This window comes from Schistocerca nitens, chromosome 1 (genome assembly GCF_023898315.1).
Source record: "Schistocerca nitens isolate TAMUIC-IGC-003100 chromosome 1, iqSchNite1.1, whole genome shotgun sequence".
Lineage (NCBI taxonomy): Eukaryota > Metazoa > Arthropoda > Insecta > Orthoptera > Acrididae > Schistocerca > Schistocerca nitens.
The window spans coordinates 136,429,783-136,455,761 of record NC_064614.1 but is presented as its reverse complement, the minus strand read 5'-3'; the positions used below and the strand labels follow the sequence as shown (position 1 = coordinate 136,455,761).

Below are 25,979 nucleotides of genomic sequence, written 5' to 3'. Positions count from 1 at the left end.
AGACCACAACAACAACAATCATAATTTTTATTATTATTATACTGACAATACTAATAACACACATAGTAATAAGTACACATCGTTGAACATTTGCAGTCTTGTCGAATATGAATAGTTGCATCTAACGGAAATAAATGGCAGCGGTACAGAAGTACTGGATAGAGTTGGGGAGACAAGAAATTTGTGGCACAACTTGACCAAAACGAGGGATCGGTTGATAGAAAACGTATTGAGACACCAAGGGATCACCAATTTAGTACTGGAAGGAAGTGTGGAGGTAAAAGTCGTAGACAAATACAGTAATCAGATTCAGAAAGATGGGGCTTGTAGCAGAATAGAGTGGGATGGAGAGACAACAACATTCGGCCTGAGGTGTTAATGTAATTTTAACTGACGTAGGGAGCACATGGAAAGGTACTAGGGTCATCGCAAGGATTCTGAGGTCACTGAACCATGTCTTTAATCAGTATTTTTCACTAACAACACTTAATAACTCACTGTCTTTGTATAACGGGCACTTCATGTCTATGCGAATATATCCTGTGTAGTATTACGGTGACCAAAATGGGCTAAGAATGGCATTAACACTGCCAAAAATTGTGTAAAACTGGAAATAATGTAAAATTCAGTAAATTTTTTTCTAATAACATTTTTACTCTTGTAAGATACAAGTCATAAGAAGGGCTTTTTCAAAAATTGCGGTCTATGAGCAAAGTATCCAAAAAAATTTAACGATTTTGTGTTAATTTTATATTATATGTACTTATTTGTTGCTTATGTGTGTCAAAGTGTATGAAGTGTCGAAGTATATAAACAGACTGTCAGACCTTTTCTCACGAACAGAATAAGTTTTACATAAGTCGTACATTCCGCTGTAGGAGGGAAAAGAAGGGGCACGGTGAAAAGTGCTCCTGTACGAGCACAAAAAAGGCGAATATGCCCCTGTTTTAAAAGACGCTGACAGAAAAGTGGGAAACCAGCTACCTCATCTTCATTCGGCCTTCGTCACCAAAAATTTCGGCACGCGAACACCTTTGCACTTTTTTGTGCAGAAGGAGATTAGCAGAGAGATAGTGGCGGTGGAAGAGAGAGAAGACAGTGCTAGTGGGAGAGAAAGAGAGATGAGAAAGTAGTGGTGGGAGAGACAAAGTGGCAGTGAAAGAGAAGGAGATATGAATGAAGACAATAGGTGTGGGAGCCAAAGAGAGAGGGGACAATGATGATGAGAGAGAGGCAGGGGTAGTATAAGGGAAAGAGTGATGGACATAGAAACAGTGGTAGAAAAAGAGAGAGGAGTTAGTGGAAATGAAAATGAGAGATGAGTGACGTCCATACATAGGCTCAGAGGGTCTGGATCATTCCAGACTGGCGAACTCTAACATGCAGGTATTTGAACAACATGTTTGCATAGGAGAAAACGTAAGTTAGACTCCCCTAGAAGTTTTGATCTTCCGAGGTATGGTGGAGGCAGTGGTTGTGGGAAACAAGGACAAAAGGAGACAGTGTAAGTGAGAGAGAAGATGTGGCAGTGAGATATACTGTAATTTAATGGAAGATAGAAGATGCTGAGTGGGAGATCTTATCTGCAAAGAGAGACCGGGTAAAAGGATTTAGAATGTTGTGTGTTAAAAGAGTGTGAATATGTTCACATGCCAAAACATATGGTGAGAACGCGGAATTAGAATTGAGTCGGATAGGTCCCCACTTTTCTGTCAGTATCGTTTAAAGAGGAACATATTCAGGTTATATTTTCCTGCCGGTAATACAATTAATGGCCATTCTCTTCCATTTACCTTCCTTGGCTGTCTTTTTGGGGGACAAATGCTATGCGACACTCCTCCCTCAAATCGTCTGATCATTCGTAGTTCGTGGCACACTCAGCAAACTAGCAATATCTCTGTGACGACGAACCTTCGGACAGCCGGCCGTTGTGACCGAGCGGTTCTAGGCGCTACAGTCTGGAACCGGGCGACCGCTACGGTCGCAGGTTCGAATCCTGCCTTGGGCATGGATGTGTGTAATGTCCTTAGATTAGTTAGGTTTGAGTAGTTCTCAAGTCATGCCTCTTGCGTGATCTCTTTAATGATTCGGAGCATTTTTGTGTACGCAAGGTACGTAATGACTCAACAGGCGTCGAAAATTATTGGAAACATGGCCCGACAAAATATTAATGACACACCATCTGTCTTGTAGGAACAGCGCACAAAAGTATTCATTGTTCTAATCCTCAAGAGTTTACTGTCCCCTTAGAAAATATGAAACATAACTGAACGTCATAAGTAGATGAATAAACAAAATACATTAATCTTTGAGAGTGCCATCAAAATAAGAGCCATAAAATTTTAAAATAAATTCCAGTTTTACTCATATGAAATGAAACGGAAAATATCCTCAAAGTTTGTCATGAAGATGGATAAAATGGCAATGGAGGCCGTGCTGATGTGCTACAGCACATTGTACACACAAACCATGCAATTTCGCTTCGAATGCGAGCCAGAAACCGCAGTAAAATTACGCCATTTCTCTTCGATAGAGAGCTGTTATGCACACAAAACGGACGTAAACACGTTTTGTAGCGCTCTCTCCGCAGTAACCTGAAACGAATGTCGAGCGCTGAAACGGTCAACAGCGCTATAATCTACTCAAAGAAGTGACGCAGCTGCCTGTTCTCGACTGCGCATGCTCTGATGTGACGTCATCCCTTGCTGCACTATGGGTGTTACGTTGCGCACTGCACCGGGTCAGTATTTTTCTCTGAAAGTGGGTATAATGTATTCAGCAAGTGTACAGGATAAAGAACGTTTTGTGAGCACTTTACGTACGCGAGCGATCGCAGCGGCCCGTTAGCTCAGTTGGTTAGAGCGTCGTGCTAATAACGCGAAGGTCGCGGGTTCGATCCCCCCACGGGCCAATACATTTTGCGCGGGCCCCCGGGACAGACGCCCGGGCGGCCGGCTGCTCACCTCTAGTTGACACTAGAGATGGGCAAACTGAAACACTAACTGTTTCGAAACAAATGAAACAGTACAATGTAATGTTTCGATACGCTGTTTCGAAACAGTGAAACAGTTTGTGGTTTGTAATTTAATAAACCTACACATTTTATCATCTTGAATGTCTACTGTATAAGTATGTCCATATAAACACGAATGAGGTGCGAGAGCGCTAATCATATCGCAGAAAGTATGAAACTATCACTTAGGCGTCTTGGCAGTTTCGTATTTCATGCAGCAAATGGGCTGCTTTCGTGTCGTGTGACTTTCATACTTTTCAATTGGCTGAGGACAGCCATAGCTAAAGACAGAAGAACCACCACGAACGGAACTGGAGGTGGGAGCAAACTGCAGAAACAACGGATATGCTACTGGGATTCCCACATTCCGTTAGTATGGTTAATATACCCATCCTGCTAATTTCCATGCACACAAAGGGAATCATTGTGGATAATAGGCACAGTGACTATAGCCTTACAAATAATTCGAATAAATAACAAAATATAACAGAAAAAAATTTTGTCTTTCAAAGTGTTTCGAACTGTTACTATAAATTCACCATGCTTCCCAGCCCTTCCCGTTCACCATTACACCATCAGTGATATGTCAAACAGATTGCTTGCAATTAAACCTACATCAAATTTGTATATATGTCTAATAACTGTCACTCTACGCCTTTTTTTTATTCACAATGTTGTAGGCTTACTTGCGTTTCTTAATATGATTACTGTACATGAACAGAGAAGCGTATGTTATAAAAAAAAGTGTAATTTATCTGAATGATTTTCACATATTTATTATTTTGAATGTGAATAGTATGCGTTGTTTTATTGTTTGGTTAGTGTTTATAAAGCAGATGTTACGCCATTTCGGGATAGGACAGTCAGCTAGAAACGAAGCTTTATTTTCGGATATCCTAAGCTTCATGCTATTGCTTGTCAAAAAGATTTCGACACTCTTGAAAGTGTTTCACGAAGTGGTATATTGTGTTTCAGTACCTGTGCCGAGCCCGAATCTCGTCCGACACAGAGCGGAATGAAACATCACTGTTTCGATACAATGAGTCCGTTCCAAGCACAGGTGGACTGAAACAGCCTTATTTTGAAACAACGATACAGTTTCTGTGTCTGGCTCGAGATCGAATCTGGTCCGGTTGTCCGAGACAGGGGCGGAATGAAACACCACTGTTTCGAAACAGTGAACCACAGCCGTTCCGAAACACTGAAACAGTTCCACGTATCGATACACTATATCGAAACATAGAAACAGTGGCCAAGTCTAGCTGACAACAACTTGTTATTAACCGCAGCAGTTGCACTTACCGCAATTACATTGTGTGCACATGCGGAAAAGATGTGGGGGAAAAAAGGAACCATACATACAAGGTTGTCAGTCTTTAATTCCTGGGATTACAACTTGATAATAAATTCAGTTGGGAGGAGCACACCACAGAACTGCAGAAGCGCCTTAACAAATCTGTATTTGCAATTCGAGTGTTAGCAGACATAGGCAACATAAAAATGAAAAAGCTTGCGTACTTTGCCTACTTTCATTCCATAATGTCGTATGGTATAATATTTTGGGGTAAATCGTAAAGTCAAACAAAAGTTTTCAAGAGTCCAAAAGCGTGTAATACGTATTATTTGTGGAGTAAATTCACGGACGCCCTGCAGAAACCTCTTCAAAGAACTGGGTATACTAACTACTGCCTCTCAGTATATTTACTCCTTAATGAAATTTGTCCTAAATAATATATCTCTTTTTCCAACAAACAACTCAGTTCATTCATACAATACCAGGAACAAAAATGATCTGCACAAGACTTAAAAGCACTTACTTTAGTTCAAAAACGGGTCAACTACTCAGGAACACTCATCTTCAATAATTTGCCAGCAAACATAAAAAATTTAGTTACAAATGAAGATCAGTTTAAAAGAAGCCTGAAAGACTTACTAGTGGCCAACTCCATTGACGAAATTTTTAATAGAAACAAATGATGTATTTATTAATACTATTAGTATTTTATTTCAGCTTTAAAAAAATTGATGTGTTCCACATCCACGAGGATCTCCTCAGCACGGATCTATGGAAAGAAAAACTAATCTAATCTGGGTGAAGCCGTGGGTTTTACGACGACACGATAAAAGCATTCAACAAAACTTGTTACGTGAGCTTACAGTGGAAGACGTCAAGTCGTGCATTAATTACTTGAGAATGGATGAGCATACATTTCTGTATATGCTCAGTGAAGTGTATCCTCATATCACAAAGCACAATATTCACTCATGAACTGCTACATCTTCAGAAGATAGGCTCACTGTAACACTCCGATTCCTTGCTACAAGAGAGGGTTATGTTAGGTTAGGTTAGGCTAGGTTAGGTCTCGAATCTTCTTAATCTATTTTTGTATTCAGGGTGTCTGACGTTGTAAAGCGCCTCATCAGCTTCATACATCTCTATTAATTTTGTAGTTGTCGGCACACACCAATTGTATTTACCGGCAATGTTTATAAAAACACTACAGACGACAGAATGATGTAGCGATGCTAGCGCTCCATGTGGTAACATGTCATATTGCAGTGAACAGAAGACAAGCGATTTCTTTAATCACATCTACAGCAAGGCCCTAGATTTGATCAAATATTGGACGACATTTGACAAAGTCCCTATTACACTATCAAATATCTTTGACAAAGATATTGGACAAAGAAATTTGATAGTGTAATACCGGCCTTAGCCATATTATCCTGGAGAGGCTTAAATATTATGATGACAGACATCTTGCTGGTACCTGATTTTCAATTTATCTAACTATATGAATGTTGTATTAAGAAACTCAGGGAGTTTACATTATGTAACAGCACCTCCAGAATGGGGAATAACCACTGTACCCCATACACAACTGTTCCTGAATAACAAATGTGAAATTAAAAAGTGCATTCTGAACATCACGTTTACAGACCCAACTCTTTTTTTTTTTTTTTTTTCATACACTTGCAAGCTAAATTCCCTCGTATACTCGCTTTTCTTACCACTAACTCTAGTCTTTTGGCTTACAACTGTAGTAATCGTAACTAAATTGAATATATTAATTTTACATATATAAGCTGAACTGTTCTATATTTAATAGTTCAACATTGTGAGGAATAAAATAAAATGCAGCAGGAATCAAACAGCTGACAAACTGCCAGTCAATACATTTGAACTACTGTGCCAAGGCACTGATATGTCAGTTGCTGTTCAGAAATCCCTCATACTTTATATTAAATCTCAGGCAAAATATTCTAGGAACTTGAAAGGGACATCTACCTAATTCTGCTCACATTGTTTGAGCCAAATCTGTGAGCCCCATACCATGCCTTTGGGCTAGACACTTTTGCCACTGATTCTGCAGGCCCATTGTACCCTCCTCATAGAACGTTTCTTTCTGCATGGAAAAAAAAGTCCTGCACTGCAGCCATGACACCATCTGATCGAAAATGGGTTCCAGAAAGGTGTTATTTGTGCTTTTGGGAACAGATGAAAGTCGGAGTGAGTCAAGAAGGAGGAAATAAGGTGGATACTGAAGCATTTCAAAGCCATAGAAATCGATGGCAGACACTGCAATGACTGGTGTATGTGTATGTGATGAAAGAGCATGTGTTTTGTCATCATACCAACACATTTCACATTCAAAGAACACATTTTTTGAGGTATTCAGCCAGAATAACACCCCTGAATCCCAAAAAATAGAGATGATGACTTTGCCAGCTGATGTGGCTGACTTGTTCTTCTTAGAGGGGCGTTTCCGCGGTTTCGATTGAACCTCGGATTTGGGTTGAAAGTGATGAGACCATGCTTTATCCAATGTCGCAAAACATTTGAGAAATGTGACAGGATCCGCATCAAAAAGATTCAAGTTTTCGGCAGACATGATGTGTCTCTGGTGTTTGTTTTCTGCTGTCAACATTCTGGAGACCCATCAACATGAGACCTCGTGTGTGTCAAATGCAACTCTTATGATGTATCCTACACATTCCTGAGATATGTCCACTCTCTCAGCAATATAGCATTCTGTCACATGCCAGTCTGCCTTGATGATATCCTGGATTGCAGTGACATTTTCCTTTGTACTGGCCTTCACTGGTTTTCCACTGGTGGAGTGCATCTTGGAAAGAGGTGTTACCCCACTTGAATTCTGCCACCCACTTTTTCACAGTGCAATAGTGTTTCCATAATGTCATTCTCAAGCTCTATGCACTCGTGGCCTATTCCAGCAGGTAATGCACGGCTGCACACTTGCTATCTTAACTAATTTTTCAAAATGTGTACACCTTAGACACTTCTAAAGCCAATATCTGAAACAAAAGAAAGAGATTAATGAAAAATTTAGTATGTAATCTGACAAAGGAATATACTATTAGTGGCTAAACTGACATTCGGCTATGACGAGTATTTCGTGCGTGGGCTGAGAACATTTCAGTCACCTCTCATACTGTAGTGGTAGAGTGTGTCAGCTTGCGACACAGGAAGGTGAGTCAGATCTGGATCAAATTGCGTGGTGGCTTAAGGACCATGGCTGGTGCACTAGCCAAACTAGGTGGGTTTTTAGGCAGTTCCTCTGTTTATTTAAGCAAATGCTGGGTTGTTCCCCATTTTCAACCTCAGAAAATATGATATGCAAGAAGTTAAAATGTGGTCACATAAAGAACACAATTGACAGACATGTGATACACACAACCTCCCTCTCTCGGGTAACTGACGGCTGCGGCAACAAGGCATCTGGCCTCAGTGTTAAATAAAATGAAATGTGCCAATTCCTGTATACAGCGGAGTTTGTCCTAGACGGGTAAACACTAACAAAAAGAAGTGGGTAAATGAAGTATTCTTATACTTTGTTGTGTTAAAATACAGGGTGTGACAAGAAAATGGGCTGTTTGGCTTAGTCTAAAAGTGTAATGATATTATTGGAACCACTGAATGTTTGTCTCATGATTCAAGTAGGTACACGATTTGCTGAGATGGAGCACTGGAGCAGGCCTGAACATGGTGTGACTGTGAAGGCCTTTTACAAAAATGGTGACTGTGTTGCTGCAGCTAGATGCGAACACCATTTCAAACTTAGATGGAATGATCCTGTACCATCGGCACATGCAGTCAGGTTATAGGTGAAAAACTCTGAAGGAACAGGAAGTGCACTTAGGCTGAAATATCCATGAAGGCCCAGAAATTTTCACCCACAGGAATGAATAAAGGAGGTGAAAAAATAAAATCAGAGTGTGCACAGCATTTTACATAATGATTTAAACATGCAACCATAAAAAGTACAGGTTGTGCAATGGTTAAGTAAAAGTGATGATGAAAACCAAATGGCTCTGCCTATAGAAGTGTTTAAAATTAGGGACAATCAAGGCTTCTTGAACTAGCCGTAGGCGAGAGAAGAAGTGTATTTTCATCTCAGTGGTTATGTCAACAAACAAAATTGCCATTAATGGTGCGAGGGTAAACATCACAACATGTAAAAAATTATGACGTACAAAGAGATGATTGAGAAACTGCTAGACAGTATTCTAACTATGGACCTCAGTGTTGTTATAAAAACTAAGCTACAAAATTTGAAAGGAAGTTTCAGAAAAAAATTCATTTGTGTGGGCATATTGAAGGTATTTTAAATCGGTCTTTGCAGCTATGGTACAAGAAACAGCAATGCCAGATTGCGAAATATCTAAAAAAGAACTTGCAAGCAGAGGCGTTTCCTGGTGTCAGCAAAAATCGTAAGTACTAACATCAACATCTTTTATAACAAACTATTTTTAGAAGGAGAAAGCAAGCCAAATGGTGTAAGTGTTTCATTAAGACCACTGTTATTTTATTTCAGTCAACTGATACACACACTTAAGTGATAAAAATACACATTCTCTTGGAGTCGCAAGACACATTTAAAATACCTTTGCTGATTTCAGAAATAACCTCAGATGAAAGTATGCCTCTTGAAAGAAGTGTATAAGGTGCGGAAGAGTTGTGTAAACCAATACTATAGGTGACCGACAATAATATGTTGGTTCTACTCTGTTCTTTATTGTCGGTTGTTATCCACTGTATTACATCTATTATTTCACAGGATACTGTGTGATGTTTCTTTCGAGAAATGTATGAGTATATAGCGTACAAACCGCCAGCGACTGCTACAACTTTCTTCTTGTTATCGTCCATACTTTCTGAAATATAAACTACTTCTGAAGTGCCAAAATGTACTAGAATAAATAAAATGTCTATAAAATGTTGCATTGTACTATGTACTTGCAGGGAGACAGTCGCAATTTCTGAAATCCATCCCCCGTGGCCTCTGGCCTGCCGAGGAGCACCACAGTCCTGGTTCTACGGGTAAATCGTGAAAATCCTCCGAATTATGGCACATACAAACAGACACAGCCCACAGCAGATTGGTGAGACTAGATCCAAGAAGCAGGGCCTACACATCAGTGAGAAATGACGGGCTTCAGATTGGCAGACCTGATCTGTTAGAGATACCCGCAGAAATCGCCTGCGGTTTTTGTCTGTCGTGGATGTCCACTGGTGTGGCCAGGTGGCCAGCTATATTCACAAGTCACAGACAGCGTGTTGATGAAATGAGACTGCGGTGATCAATCCAAGATAACTTGTGCAAATACTCTGAGAATCAAAAATAATGAGGACATGTAGCATCTCACCATAAAGATGATAGCTGAGCACATAGTAAAGTAGTCACACGCTCACAACTAAATATTCGGCCATAGCCTTTGTCAGAAAACGAGAGCACACACACATTCACACAATCACTGAATGACCGCCGTCTCCAGCCACTGCGTTGACATTCTCTGAGAACTGACTCCGACAGAAAAAATTAAACGTGCAGCACCCTAAATTATTGCACACTGGGTTTCGGCTGCCTGGAAATGCACTGAAGCACCAATGATCTTAATAAAATCAGTCAAGAATTGCTGTATTTCAAATACTCTGGATGTCAGTGAAGATGATGGGCTCTGGAACGACACCGAGGATGATGGGGAAGGAGGAAATGAATCCATTTCCGATGCAGACTTTTCCGAGGATTCCAGTAATGAGGAGATTAGTGAATAATGATGAGTAAAGCCTGTAATTTACAGTATGTTGCTTTGTATGTCATGTAGGTAACGAAGTTGGGCGTTCTTTTTTAATAGTAAAAATGTCTCTTATTACCGTAATGGGCAACTTAAAAATAAATTATTGTTGTTTTTTGTAGTTCATGTATACATTCACTATTATTTGATGTAAAGTTAGCATTGTAAAATAAATTTCAACTGTACAAAAATACCCTAGCAGTGATGTGACAAAATTCCTTTTTTTTTTTTGTTAATTTAATTTTTAAAATACGGGTGCGCATTACTTTCGATAGCGCATTATATTCGCGTAATTCGGTATGTCCTAAGCATCGCCTCAACGACGTGTTTGGAAGAACAGTTTTCGTCTCAAACCCGTGGACGATCGGAGGAAGCGCGCCTTGAAATGAACACGAGTCTATAGAGTATTTAGCGCAATAAACCCGTACATGTTTCAAGACACTAATACGCTAGCAGATCTGCACGGACGCAGTCCCTACTACCACGACGTAAATTAATCGGAACAGATGTCAAAGAATGAAGCTGTGCCTTCGGAATGTATTACGTATGCGCAGTGTTCCTATTAGTCCCGCTAACACAGTGGGGCGGGCAGCAGCTTGTGATGGTTCTTCATATAGTATCATTTACATTACTATGTTTTAAACAATATTATGACCGGGTCTGCGCAAACGCAGTCCCGACTACCAAAAATAATGCACCCGAGTTACCCACATTAGGGGTAATCGCAGGGGTCAGCCCAACCGTAGTGCAATGGAAGAGCCTCGTCCTGGAGGAACCGCCTTCATGATCACGGTATCCCCTGTGCCAGGTAAGTATGCTTTAACCGAGAAATCTCACTATCTTATAACATACAGTGAGCATCACACGAATCGAGCGCGAATCACTGTTCACATTACGCGTGCCCACTCCTGCAAGGCACATAGCCAAAGACGTTAGCAAAATGTTTTTTTGTCCGCCAACGAAGTTCCATTTTGTTAGGAATGGGCTGCCAGCTCTGAAAGACGCCATTTGACGGAAACGATACTCATACAGCCCCTAGCCGTGCAGTCTAATTGGGCCGAGTAGTTCCCTGCAGCGACGGCAGATGGCTCTCCAATCGATGCATGAGCGCGCATGCGACGCTTGCTGCCCCCTCCATCGAATGAATTTGCAGATAAGTTGGTCCCGACTTCGGCGGCTAGAGGCAGCGTATCTGTTGTGCAACTGTTTCGGCTGCTCCAAGATGACTGTTCTACCTGTTCAGTTTACAATTGCCGTTTTAGCAAATAGTTCTGCGAACTGTTGACGTGTTCTGCTATTTGTTGTTATAAATCAAAAACAAAACGCAACAGTACTTGATATTCGTGCAACAGATAAACAAACATTCTGTTAACATATTCCTGTGCAGAAAACAATCGAAATGAACAATAGGAAAATGAAACTGTTGTTTTACGTTCGAACAATAAAGCTACGTTATAGTTACGAAGTTTTTCGTACAAAGTTCAAATTAAATACATTAACACATCAGGTGTTAAGTTGTTAAAGATAAAAACTGCACTCATTCCATTAACTTTCACAAATGCTTTCACTGCATAGCTGCAGAGGATCTTACGGAATGATGTAAAATGAAGATGAGACCACATACAGGGCGAACTTGCTGCAAGACAGGCAGAAGACACATAAATGCAAGTGTGTGTAGGATATAATCGTATATTTCAAAAAATGGCTCTGAGCACTATGGGACTCAACTGCTGAGGTCATTAGTCCCCTAGAACTTAGAACTAGTTAAACCTAACTAACCTAAGGACATCACAAACATCCATGCCTGAGGCAGGATTCGAACCTGCGACCGTAGCGGTCTTGCGGTTCCAGACTGCAGCGCCTTTAACCGCACGGCCACTTCGGCCGGCAATCGTATATTTGCTCTTAATATATGCTTCTACAAGAAAGCGTAGGAAACCAGCAAAAAACTTGTGTTACGATCTAATAATTGAAGCAAACGTGTATGCATTTGTTATTTAACACATTCTCCTACATAGAAGCGTACGAAATTTAAATAAAACTGTTGTTTTACGATCCAATACCTTGAGCTGGGCGTGTAGCAGATAAAACTACATTAGCTATTAATACAATTTCCTACAGGAAAGCTTAAAAATGAAAATAAATTTGAATTATTGTATGTACGATCTAGTATCTGAGATAGGCGAAGAAACATAAATTGTATTTGCTATAAACACACATGTCCTTTTACAGACACGTGTGGGAAAATAAAATTTCTTTTATAATCAAACAGTTAATACGTAAAACGTTATGTGGCGAGAAGCTGCATAGTGAACGTGCACATTACCTTTAATCTATATTCGACGGCTGAACATCTAGCTCTGCTCCAAACAATTCTGCCGCCTCTGCCGACTCAGTAGAGCTGTTGCCGATGTCCGAAGCAGCTGTCTGTCGAGTCTGAATCAGCCTCGTTGATACGCTCTCAGAGCCACGCGACGAAACTTCGCCGGCAATGTCTGATTCTAGTCGAAAATCACGCTCTTAGTAGCTTCGTCCATCAGTGCGTATCTATGCCGGTATTCGTCGTTTTTCGTAACGCTCGGTATTGCAGCCGTAGTCATATGTTTCAGTTGGGAATAACGCTGCTGACATTGTTCGATGACATTTTCTGTTTCTTAAATTCAAAAATCAAATGGCTCTGAGCACTATGGGACTCAACTGCTGAGGTCATTAGTCCCCTAGAACTTAGAACTAGTTAAACCTAACTAACCTAAGGACATCACAAACATCCATGCCCGAGGCAGGATTCGAACCTGCGACCGTAGCGGTCTTGCGGTTCCAGACTGCAGCGCCTTTAACCGCACGGCCACTTCGGCCGGCTTCTTCAATTCCAGATAAGTTTGATTGTTTGGTGGAAGGCGTTAAACTTATATCCGATTCTTTCAGTACTGCTTCTACTACATATTCTACCTCGGGCTTGTAACATTTCGCCATTTCCTAAAGTTCGTATCGTGTTAAATCCACACCAAACGGAATTTTATGCCGAGTCGGTCAATTTTTGTATATCTGCTTTACGAGAAGATGTGTTACCCTTTCAACCTAATAATTATCTTTTTCTGTTTCTACATTTGTTTGAAAAACGAAACCCCAAATCTTTGAAAATTTTCTTTAAGTTATTCGTTTCCCTGTAAAATTAATCATCATTCACCTAAATTTAAAATTTTCGACGGGTGGTTTTTTCTAACGTCGTAGTATTATAAGAACTTTCTTTTCACTAAAAACACTTATCAAAGTCGTTGAAACACTTCGTTTTCTTCCTCAGTCTTTTCTTTATTGGTGTCACAATTTTCTGACCACTCCGTCTCACGTTCACATTGCACACTCTCCTTACACTCTCCCTTCTGCGGCTGTGCTTCCCGACAGAACTAAACTACGTTATTTATCAACACTTTTCCCTCTGAGCATACTCTTGCGCGATGACTATCCATTTCAGCAAACACTAACAATACGCGGCATTAACAACACACCACACCTATAACGTTACTGTACAATGCCGAGCCACGTGCGTCAATCGTGTACTGTCGAGTAGAGATGGGCAAACTGAAACACGTAACTGTTTCGAAACAAATCAAACAGTACAATTAATGTTTCGATACGCTGTTTCGAAACAGTGAAACAGTTTGTGTTTTGTAATCTAATAAACCTAGACATTTTATCATCTTGAATGTCTACTGTATAGGTATGTCCACATAAACACAAATGAGGTGCGAGAGCGCTAATCATCGCAGAAAGTATGAAACTATCACTTAGGCGTCTTGGCAGTTTCGTATTTCATGCAGCAAATGCGCTGCTTTCGTGTCGTGTGACTTTCATACTTGGCTGAGGACAGCCATAGCTGAAGACAGTAGAACCACCACGAACGGAACTGGAGGTGGGAGCGAACTGCAGAAACAACGGATATGCTACTGGGATTCCCACGTTCCGCTAGTATGGGAATATACCCATCCTGCTAATTCCCATGCACACAAAGAGAATCATTGTGGATAATAGGCACAGTGACTACAGACTCACAAATAATGCCAAATAATTCGAATAAATAACAAAATTTTTGTCTTTCAAAGTGTTTCGAACCGTTACTACAAATTCACCATGCTTCCCAGCCCTTCCCGTTCACCATTACACCATCAGTGATATGTCAAACAGATTGCTTGCAATTATACCTACATTAAATTTATGTATATGTATAATAACTGTCACTCTACGCCTTTTTTTTTATTCAAAATGTTCTAGTCTTACTTGCGTTTCTTAACATAATTACTGTACTTGAACAGAGAAACGTATGTTATAAAAAAAAGTGTAATTTAACTGAATGATTTTCACATATTTATTATTTTGAATGTGAATAGTATGCGTTGTTTTATTGTTTGGTTAATGTTTATAAAGCAAATGTTACGCCATTTCGGGATAGGACAGTCATCTAGAAACGAAGCTTTATTTTCGGATATCTTAAGCTTCATGCTATTGCTTGTCAAAACGATTTCGACACTCTTGAAAGTGTTTCACGAAGTGGTATGTTGTGTTTCAGTACCTGTGCCGAGCCCGAATCTCGTCCGACACAGAGCGGAATGAAACATCACTGTTTCGATACAATCAGTCCGTTCCAAGCACAGGTGGACTGAAACAGCCTTATTTTGAAACAACGATACAGTTTCTGTGTCTGGCTCGAGATCGAATCTGGTCCGGATATCCGAGACAGGGGCGGAATGAAACACCACTGTTTCGAAACAGTGAACCACAGCCGTTCCGAAACACTGAAACAGTTCCACGTATCGATACACTATATCGAAACATAGAAACAGTGGCCAAGTCTAGTTGACACAGTTCGGCGCTACCGGCCGTGCGAAGCGGAGGTCCGATACTTCCGCCTGTGCGGCGTGTGCGAGTGTTTGTTTATTTGTGGACTTGGTCTGCGCGCGGGCTAGTAACAACGATCATGGCGAACAAGTACAGGAAAACTACATTACGATTCAATTTCTGCAAAGACTACGAACGACCAAAGGCTTTAGCAGTGGAACGATTCATTCGAGAGGAAGTCAAGATAGCGCCAAACGATATTGTCGGAATTCACCTGTCCATCATCAGTCCCACGGTGTATGTTAAGATGGTAAATGACGCGGCGTGTGAGAGAAGTCTACAGGCGACAAAAGCAGGTCTCCGATTTTGCCGTAGTAACGGGAATGTCGGCACGGTAACTGTAGAACATGCTGGTCTGGGTGTACGGACAATACGTGTTTTTGAGCTGCCATTTGAGCTCCCGGCTGAAGAAGTTATCGAGGCTTTTAAGCCATACGGCACGGTACATGGTCACACGGCAGAACGCTGGACACAATTCGCCACGTACCCCGTTCTTAACGGAGTGCGGCAGATCACTATTGATCTTCAGAAGCATGTACCGTCTTATCTGACAATTGGTGGTTGTCGGGCGGTGGTGATTTACGATGGTCAACCACGTACATGTTCTGGCTGTGGCCAGGAGGGACACCTCAGGTCGAACTGTATGCAACGGCGGATTACGCAACTGCCTTCAGATGTGCGGGAGCCGTCGCCGGCGATGACAGTACTACCGATCACCTATTGCAAAGCCCTCACTGCGTCCGCTGATGACCGAAAGGACACAGCTCCGGTGGAAGATCAAGACGGTACTCTCCGAAACCTAGTCGCAGACGTCGGAATGACAGAGGATGCAGCTCCATCGAGCATACAATCTACGGCGACAACATCAGATGAGACCGAACTCCCACCAAGCACACCGATAGTACACGAAGCAGTTCCAGTCACTACGGATGCTGTTCCGTCTGGAACGCACTCTGAGACGACAACATCAGTTTCAACGCACCCCCGCCAAGTACAACGATGGGACTCGACCACTTCCAGTTCCTACGGATGCTTTTCTGTCGGGCAGCCGTGATTCCCTACAATCTGAGGACACGGAAGGAAGATCACGCAAACAACGTTCCCCGAAACGGAGGAAACGGCGGCGTCGCACGACATCTCCTCGGGATGACTCCCCTTGCCCCGACGACGATGTGCCTGTGGACCAAGACGACACAGCAGCCTCTACGAAACAGGATGAGGCAATGGGAACTGTTCGATCAGACCCACAGCGGTCTGTCACATTGACGGTACCGGGACGTGGTGATGCTGAGGAGGAATCACAGTCAGTTGGCTCTCCAGACGCAGATGCTGTGGCTATGGACACGAATATATCACAGCCTGAAAAGATGTGGTATGACGATATTGAGGAGGCGCCGGACGTCATACAGAGGCAGCCGGCACTCACGAAGACGGCCTAATAATTGCCGAAGGTGAAGGGAGAGGGGCGAGAGAACGTCTTCTAATCCAGCCCCCAGCGCCGATGCAGGGAGATGTTGCGCCTCTACAGAGTGGGCTTCAACGCCATGCGAACCGTATTGCGACATTAAATATAAATGACGTGCGTTCACCGGCCAAAATACACCTACTGAAGGAAACGATTTGGGCATCTTATGTGGATATTGCTTTGCTGCAGGAAGTCCACATAGCTGCACTCCCATACATCGCAGGCTACCAGTCCTATTCGTCACATGGAGATCACAATGGGAGTGGGGTGGCAGTTTACGTGCGAGATGGCTTCCCAGTGGAAAACGTGTGTTATCTTCCGTCGGCCAGGGGAATGGCTTTCACGACTTTTGGGACACGCATCATCAATCTTTATGCACCGTCGGGAAATAATCGGCGGCGGGAAAGGGCGCGATTTTATGCAGACGACATTGCCCCACTATTCCATGGACGTTATGAATGTGTAATAATTCCTGGATATTTCAACTGTGTTCTCAGCCAGAAAGACCAATGGCCGCAAGCAAACATCAGCCAGGAGTTGCGAATCGTTGTCAACGACCTTGTACTTAGTGACACGTGGGAATTACGACATGGAGATGCACCGGGACACACCTATGTGACAAGTCATTCGGCGAGCAGATTAGATCGCATTTATATCTCACGGGCTCATGCAAATGATGTCCAGGACGCTGAACGCTGGCCATTGGCATTTCCCGATCACAGCGCTTACATCTGTACGGTGCTTCTTCCCCGTAGAGAGGTGTAGAACAGTAAGGCCCCGTGGAAACTAAACACTCAACATCTACATGATCCTGAATGCCGTCAACGGATCCTTAGACATGGACGATGTGCGAGCGAAGGGTTGGAAGGTATACGACGATGCTTGATTGGTGGCTGACTTGTACTAAACCGGCGCTTCGCCGTACGTTCATCTCATATAGCAGGGAGATGGCAGAGACTGATGAACATAGATGTTAAGTCCCATAGTGCTCAGAGATGGCAGAATGGCGCCGCCGTACGACCGACTTTTATTTTGCAGCAATGCGCGACCTGGATGATGGTCCGCCGGGACAGGACATCTGGATCGAACGCAAAAGGATAAAAGCTAAACTAGTGGCTTTAGCTCGGAAACATCTTCATGGAACCATGGTGCGCGGCAGATGTCACGATACGATAATGCACGAGATTCCTTCCATGCACCACGTCGTGAATGAACGAAAGCACCGACGACGCGTTTTGGTACGGGAATTAATTACCCGCGAAGACTGAAGAGTGACGCGTCAAGCGGACATTGTCTCTGCATTCGTCGACCATTACCAACACGTCTATCGGGCAGAAGCAGCCCCTGTCGATGACCTCGACCGTATAGCCACGTACGTCTCCCGTACACTGACAGTGGAAGCCGCGGGAACCTTGCTGGAAGCCATTAGCTGTGAGGAAGTACATGATGCGATCGCACAAGGTGCGTTGAATCGGTCCCCAGGCATTGATGGGCTTCGTGCTGAATTTTATCGAGAATTTCGCAACGAAATGGCACCGCGATGGACGGAAATGTACAACGAGATGTTAAATTCCGATGCGCTTATTCCACCGGCTTTTATGGAAGGCGTCTTGGTGCCAGTACATAAACCGAAGCCAGGAATTACGGTCACACATTATCGCCCCATCACCCTGCTTAATGCCGACTATAAGATCTTTGCACGGTTGCTAGCGTCCCGATGTCGCATTTTAATTCGTAGCGTTCTCTCTCCAGAACAGACGACACCGGGTGGATCGGTCAATGTGCAAACAGCTACTGGCGAATGCCGTGATGTGATAGCGCTGGCGGAGGAGTGCCGGCTTAAAGCAGCGATGGTGGCGGTTGATTTTGACAGTGCTTTTGATAAGGTGCGCCACAACTATCTGTACGCTGTGCTGGAACAAATGGGATTTCCAAGCCGTTTTACTGGTCTCATTAGAAGGATTTATGGGGGCGCACAATCCTTGGTACAGGTTAATGGGCGTATAGCAGGGCCCATTCAAATTCGACGATCCATTCGCCAGGGCTGCCCTCTTTCGATGCTGCTGTTCGCGATAGCGTTGGAACCATTAATTGGGAGGCTAACCAATTCTCTTTCTGGGATGGAACTACGGGGCTACACCTTCAAATGTCGTGCCTATGCGGACGACCTCCTGCTGCTCGTTCGTTCTGAGGAAGAGGTGAAGACGGTCCTTGAACTGTTGTTGGACCACAGTGTGACGGCGGGTAGTGCAGTGAACATGAACAAATCGGCGGCAATGCCAGTTGGAAGGGGCCTTACGCCGGAAGAAATCAGTCCGTTTCCTTATGTGCAACGATTCCGCTATCTCGGCATAGACTTTACCTCATCTGTAAAACATACTGCGGCAGTTAACTACCGACGTATTTTACAGACAACACGTACCATGATCCGACAACCTCTCCTACGGCGCCTTGATCCTTTCCAGCGAGTCGAGTATCTGAACACTTATGTGGTTTCTCGAATGGTGCATATTTCGCAGATCCTGCCCCTACCACTCATGCTCGGACGTCGACTTCAATCAGCACTAGGCCATTTTGTGATGATTGGATCGCCCCTCAAGGTGCGATACGAAACGCTCACGCTCCCTACGGACAAGGGGGGGGGGGGGGGGACTCGGACTTACGAATGTACACTGCCGAGCGCGAGCGACGGCGCTCCTTCTAGCCACGATGTACAAGCAATGGCGTAGCGGACGTGATTCCCTTACATCCCGCCTACTGGATCTCCTGGTTCCAGCGTCCCTCACACCTCCGGTGGCGGTGGGCAACATTACGCCACATTTTGCGCATGTATCAACATTTATCGTGGAACTTAGTTATATCAGAGACGAGCTTCCGCGCACGAGACCGCCATGCGCGAAGGATTTTTATGTTTGGCTGCTACGACGGATAAGTCGTAATGTCATTGAATTCAAACACCCCAGGTTGCATTGGCCGAAGATTTGGCGACATGTGCACCAAAAATTACTTCCTACCTTCGTTCGGGCACTATGGTTCTCTGTCGTCCGTGGCAAGTTCAACACCAACCAACGGCTCCATGCAATTGGACTAGTGGACACTCCACTATGCCCGAAATGTCGCCAAGTGGATGACGACCATCACCGCTTAACTTGTATCGCGGCGGAGGACGTCTGGCTCCTAGGAAGACAGATGGTGGCTTGCTACCTACGTGTGACCCCGCTTCCTTCTTACATCCGGAGAGTGACTACTTTCCGGCGACTAAATCACAGTCAGTCATCTGGGTCAAAGGTTGGACGATCGCGTACCTCTATGGGGATGCTGCCAAGTCGCGTCTTGACTTCTGGTATTTCTTGCAGCAAGCCCACAATCCCACAATGAGGTTCATAGATGGTCACACTATCGGAAAACCTTTGCCAACTATCTTCAGGCAGTCTTCCTCGACCCCCCCACGCAGTTGGGATGTGGCGGGTGCAGTCGGTGTGCACATTGACAGCTGATAATGAACCTCACGCTTCTCTCACCACTCAATATGTAATGCACATACTATACGATGAAATGATCTACATGTTCCTTTTGACAGAGTGATCTTTATTGCAAATAAATAAATAAATAATAAAAACAAAAAAAGTTGGTTAGAGCGTCGTGCTAATAACGCGAAGGTCGTGGGTTCGATCCCCCCCACGGAGCAATACATTTTGCGCGGGCCCCCGGGACACACGCCTGGGCGGCCGGCTGCTCAGCTCTATTTGACACAGTAAAGGGATGCGTGCTGTCTGTAATTAAAAACAAAACTGAGTCAAGGAATCAACGATCAACTTGAACGGATGTCTTGTGACGTCAGCCCAGACCAAACAACAAACTATATCGAACAAAATCAAAAGAAAGAAGAAAAAAAGTGGTCAAGCTTATTGAGTGGGAAATCGGGTTGGATTCGATTCTTGCTGCTGCCAACTTTTTTTATTTTATTTATTCCTCTTAAGGTTAAATTGTAAAACTGAAGCTTAATTGTAAAACTGGAATATATTGAAACATTTCAGTTTACATAAATAAAATGAGTATATTCAATATAATCACCATTACTACACGTGTAGGTCAAAAGGTTATGGCGAAGATATTTCGCAGTGGAACTATTCATGGAACTGGGAGCTACTCTGAGAGAAAAATAGTCCAGCAAGTTTTAAAATACTGTACAGTACAACTTACTGGATGATTGTGTGTTAATAGTGTACGATGTCCTCATCGGTGAGCAGCAGTCACAGCTTGCAGAGGGAATTAATTTTAACAAATGTCTCGTTTTATTAGTATTCGTGTGACCTACTCTGCATGTAGATGTACATCTATTTTATGGAGACCACTGTTCCATTGTATCAGTTATTACGGTTTCTTCCCGTTCCATTCACGTATGGAGCGCGGGAAGAACGATTATTTGAATGCCTCTTTGTCTGCTTTAATTAATTAAATCTTGTCCTCATGATCCCTATGAGAGCGATGAGTAGGGGGTTGTAGTTTTTCCTAGAGTCACAATTTAAAGCTGGTTCTAAAAAATCTGTAAGTAGACTTTCTCAGAATAGTTTGCTTCTATCTTCAAGAGTTTGCCACTTGAGTTTCTTCTCAGCATCCATGTAACACTTTCCCACCGGTCAAACAAACTTGTAACCACTCGTGCTGCCCTTCTCTGGAAGAAATGGCAGCGTATTGTTTTCAATTGTTTATTGTATGTCACTGGACACAATGTCTGGATACTCTACCACATAAATGAAACACAATCTCTCACGCAAATTTTTGAAGAGAATTATCCAGGTATTATGCAGGCGCCGCCATCAGGAGGGTCTGGACAAACCTTACACTCCAGAGCGGCAGCAAACGAGCTCCGATTTCCGGAGATGAAGCACCTGATTATGATAATGCAGAAACTCAAAGGACGACGATGTGTTGGAATACACTGTAATACATTATCCGGCCGGAGTGGCCGAGCGGTTCTAGGCGCTACAGTCTGGAACCGCGCGACCGCTACGGTCGCAGGTTCGAATCCTGCCTCGGGCACGGATGTGTGCGTTTCATTGGCAGGACACTTAGAAAATGTATCGCCCAGCAAATCTACTTACCTCCTGCTAAAAGGACATCTCATTAGAAATCCGACTGTCAGGATAGACGGTTCACCAGTTCTTAGACGACGCGAGACACGCTACCTAGGAGTCATCATTGATGAGAGGTGGAGTTTCGGCAAGCACATTGATACCGTCACCCAGAGAGCCCTTCAGATAATAAACAATCTCATCTCAATAGGTCATAAAAGATTCCATCTTCCTCCACACTTAATCAGACTATATCACAACAGCATCCTAACTTCAGTCGTGGGTTACGGCTCGGGAGTCTGGGCGCACAGGCTCACGAGCGTAGTGCCCGCCATGGCAGTGAGAAGGGTCCAGAGAAGCATGCTACTAAGAGCTGTCGGTGCTTACAGAACATCTCCAGGGGGGGGCCCTATTAGTCATAATGGGGCTCTGCCATCTGGACATCAAGATAAGGGAACAGGCGGCCTGGTACTGGGCCAAAAGGGATAATTACGAAAAGATTGTAGATATTATGGGTATCAGAGTGGGGGACAAAAGAGAAATAAGGGAAAGAGGGGAGGAACTCTGGCAGGAGACCTGGGCTGCAGAAGAGGCTGGACGACGAACCTTCCAGTTTCTACCTGATGTGAGGGAACGCCTGGGTATGAAGTACTTCGAGCCTACACGAGGTCTGATTCACTTTCTCACTGGCCATGGACCCTACCCGACATACAGTACTTATGTCGATTTGGGAAAAGGGCGACACCAGCGTGCGACTGTGGCGATCCGGAGGGTACACCCGAACATGTTGTTTACGAATGCCCTCTCTTCAATGATGTTGCAAACATACTACGAGACAGACTTCCTAACCATGACACGTATCAACTGCTTAGACGTGAGGAAACCTTTCAGACTCTAAACACCTTGGCAAACGAGGTATCTCGAAAAGTTTTAACTGAATATTTAAGAGAGATACAGTAAGAACAAGGATAATAATTATTACCGATTGTGACCAAGAGCCCTGGTCCCATACCGCCTGTGCGTGGACTGGCCGACTTCACCCGAGTTGGAATCCGCCATGTACAGGACTAGGGGGAGTAGGGACCAACCACCAATTATGACACACCGAATATGACGTAGGATAAGTTAGTTTGTAGGACATAGTTATAGGAAATTAAAATAGGTACTGCAGCGATTTATAACGTCGAGGCCTGCCCAGTGCCAGGGGCATGTTCTTCGGGGTTAGCTCGAAGAACAAGGCATAATTAAGTAGGTTTATATTCTTACTGGCACACATGTGACGCTGCAGAAAATACATAAATTCAATTAGTTATAGGAATTAGATATAAATAGTAGATATAGATATTAAATGCCCATTGCTGTTAGTGTAACTGTAGCTCACTATTAAACTAAAAGCTAGCTGCACAATTCAATATAAAAGTATAACTGTTAGGACCCACTAATGAGCTTAAGGAAGTGGGTCAACTTGTATAATTATAATGGTTATCAATAAAGAATTTTTTTTTTAAATCTTCAATAACAGACCTACTAAGGAGACTGCCTACACTACGCTTATCCGTCCTCTTTTAGAATACTGTTGCGCGGTGTGGGATCCTTACCAGGTAGGGCTGACTGAGTACATCGAAGAAGTTCAAAGAAAGGCAGCACGTTTTGTATTATCGCGAAATATGGGAGAGAGTGCCACAGAAATGATACAGGATCTGGGATGGACATCATTAATAGAAAGGTGTTTTTCGTTGCGACGGAATCTTCGTCACGAAATTCCAATCACCAACTTTCTCCTCCGAATGCGAAAATATTTTGTTGACACCGACTTGCATAGGGAGGAACGATCACAAAGATAAAATATGGGAAATCACAGCTCGTACTGAAGGATATAGGTGTTCATTCTTCCCGCGCGCTATACGATATTGGAATAATAGATAATTGTGAAGGTGGTTCGATGAACCCTCTGCCAGGCACTTAAATGTGATATGCAGAGTATCCATGCAGATGTAGATGTGTGTAGATTTTACCGTAGACTCATAATCTGCAATAACAGACGGAGGTTCCCAGTGAAGATTTCAACGTTGTCCTCCGCCACCCACCGACGGTGTGGGGTGAAGGTCGAGTGTGGTATCAATGGATGTCCCCCACCGAGATAAACGAATGGAATTATAATGTTTTTTGAGTTGATGTATTGTTTTCGAGATATCTCAACGTTTTCAGTTAAAATGAATACCATGTATCTTAAAGGGAGCGCGGTTAATTGCTTTTTTAGAATTCACGTTGTGGCCGCACTGTTGATCGAATAGAGGGGAGAGTGGGCGTGGTTTATAGTGAACGACGGGAGGTTTGTGTTCAATTGTCGTTCAGCTACGATAATGCAGTGGGTACGTAAGGAGCGCTGATCTTGCGGTGAAGTGTATTTCTCGCATTCCCACGCGATCATTGCAGTGCAGCGTGCTTTTCGTTTGCGACTTGCAGTACTCCCATGGGGGCGTGTTCTTGGGCTGTAGTCAATATTAAATGGGGTAAATGCTTTCATAACAACAGGGGGTGTGTCATCTGTACGAAGTGGGGACCTGAGAGAAGCGTTACAACACCACAAAATGTCGAACGAGTTTGAGTAGCCCTACTGCAATCTCCGAGACTCTCAGCTCGGAAATACGCATGTGCTCGTGGCATTTCAAGACGTTCTCTCCACCGGATGCTTCATAATGAACTGAATTTTCACCCGTATAAAATGTGTGTGGTCCAGCAATTGTCAGTAAGGGATAATGTAACACGAAGAACATCTTGCCTGAAGACATGCTTGCAACCATGTCCCACGACGCAGGTGTGTTCTTTTCTGACGAGGCACGTTTTCACCTCAGTGGTTATGTAAACAAATAAAATATGTGATACTGGAGCGACACGAACACCAGGGAAGTTCACCAGAGACCCCTGCACTCAGACCGCGTCATTGTGTGGTGCGCCATATCGCGAGTAGGCATCACTGGCTCCTACTTTTTCCAGGAAAATCGTCGTGCTGTAACTGTGAATTTGGATCGTTACTTAACTATGCTGCAAGAGTTTTTCCAGCCGGCTTTCGAGGCAACGCAGTTACAGGATACCTGCTTTCAACAAGACGGTGCCACTGCATACACAGCCGGCATTACCATGAATTTTTTGAGGCAAACGTTTCGTGGAAGCCTTATCTCTCGGGTGGGGGATCTCAACTGGCCCGCACGATCATCGGACTTAGCCCCATTGGATTTTTTTCCTTGCTGTTACCCGAAGTCAAAGGTGTATTGCAATCGTCCAAACACCCTGGAAGACCTACAGAACAATATTGAGGCTGAAACTGCAAGAATACCAGAAGACATGCCTGACAGAGTGCATGAGAATTTCAGAAAACGGCTGCGGCAATGTGTGGATTGTGAAGGTAGACATTTGCCAGATACACTGTTTAAACCACGTAATTAGAAACTTCCATTATTGTCCAATATGAGAAAATAAAAATGTAATTTCTAAGTGTTCATTTTTTTGTTTCATTTACAAATCAGCAATTTACCGTGCTCCGCCCTGTATATCAAATCAGAACGATAAAAATCGCTTTTTCTCATTAAAAACTTCTTTTCGAATTAGAAAAACAAAACAGGGTAAAAGTAATAAGGGCAATAAAAATTACAAAAAATAATTGCGTCAATAAAGCGTGAATTTAGACACCTGTCGGTACAATACCGCCCAGTTCTGGCTAGGTAGCGAGGAACCCACTTCAGACAGACCGCGCATGACTTTGTGTGTACCGACACTGAGCGGAACTTGTTCGTGTTGCCCAACAAAGCGCAGAGCGGCGCGGTTTGACGCCTCACCGGACGCTGCCTTAGACCCAGTATTGTTAATTAGGGAGTTCTGTAACTACCCTTAAATATTTGTTGGTATTCCACAGACGAGCACGCAACACCCTTCCACGTTGGTCCGGTCCCTCTGGTCCTGGCACCATCGCAACGCTACCGTTGAAGTGCGCGTATCAGCGGAACACAACGTACAGGTCTTCGGGCAAAGAACTCCTCCCCCCCCCCCCCCATCACCCCCATGCAGTCACTCTGCCACTCTAGGCTAAACGCAAACTGAGACGCGTAAAGCACGTGTGACGTGGCACGACACTACAGCGCGGCGCGCACGTTCCGCACGTGTCTCGCTGGCCCAGCGCATATTGCGACGCGTACACCGCACGCAACGACTGGCGAAGCTCTGCGCTGACAGAACGGAATCGCGCGCAACCTGTTGTCCTTCTCAAACGATTTGACAGAAACTATTCACTGAAAATATTTGATTTTCGCTTTACTTGTAGTGTTATATGTCACCTCCGTGGCGAAGTGCCCATTATGTCGCTAATGATCACGCTTATTGCGATGTACACATTTTAGTAAGACACTACGCAAAACTCGAAAAGTTTGTAAAGAAAATT

At 43.6% G+C, this 25,979-nt stretch overlaps 2 non-coding genes across 2 annotated transcripts; one reads left to right on the top strand and one right to left on the bottom strand.

Moving 5' to 3' along the window:
- Nucleotides 1–2,837: 2,837 nt before the first annotated feature.
- On the top strand, nucleotides 2,838–2,911 carry Trnai-aau (transfer RNA isoleucine (anticodon AAU)). The gene has a single exon. It is a non-coding gene; the product is annotated as a tRNA-Ile (tRNA).
- A 7,853-nt stretch (nucleotides 2,912–10,764) lies between these two features.
- LOC126203840 (U1 spliceosomal RNA) lies at nucleotides 10,765–10,927 on the bottom strand. Its single transcript, XR_007540393.1, has one exon. It is a non-coding gene; the product is annotated as a U1 spliceosomal RNA (small nuclear RNA).
- Nucleotides 10,928–25,979: the final 15,052 nt, after the last annotated feature.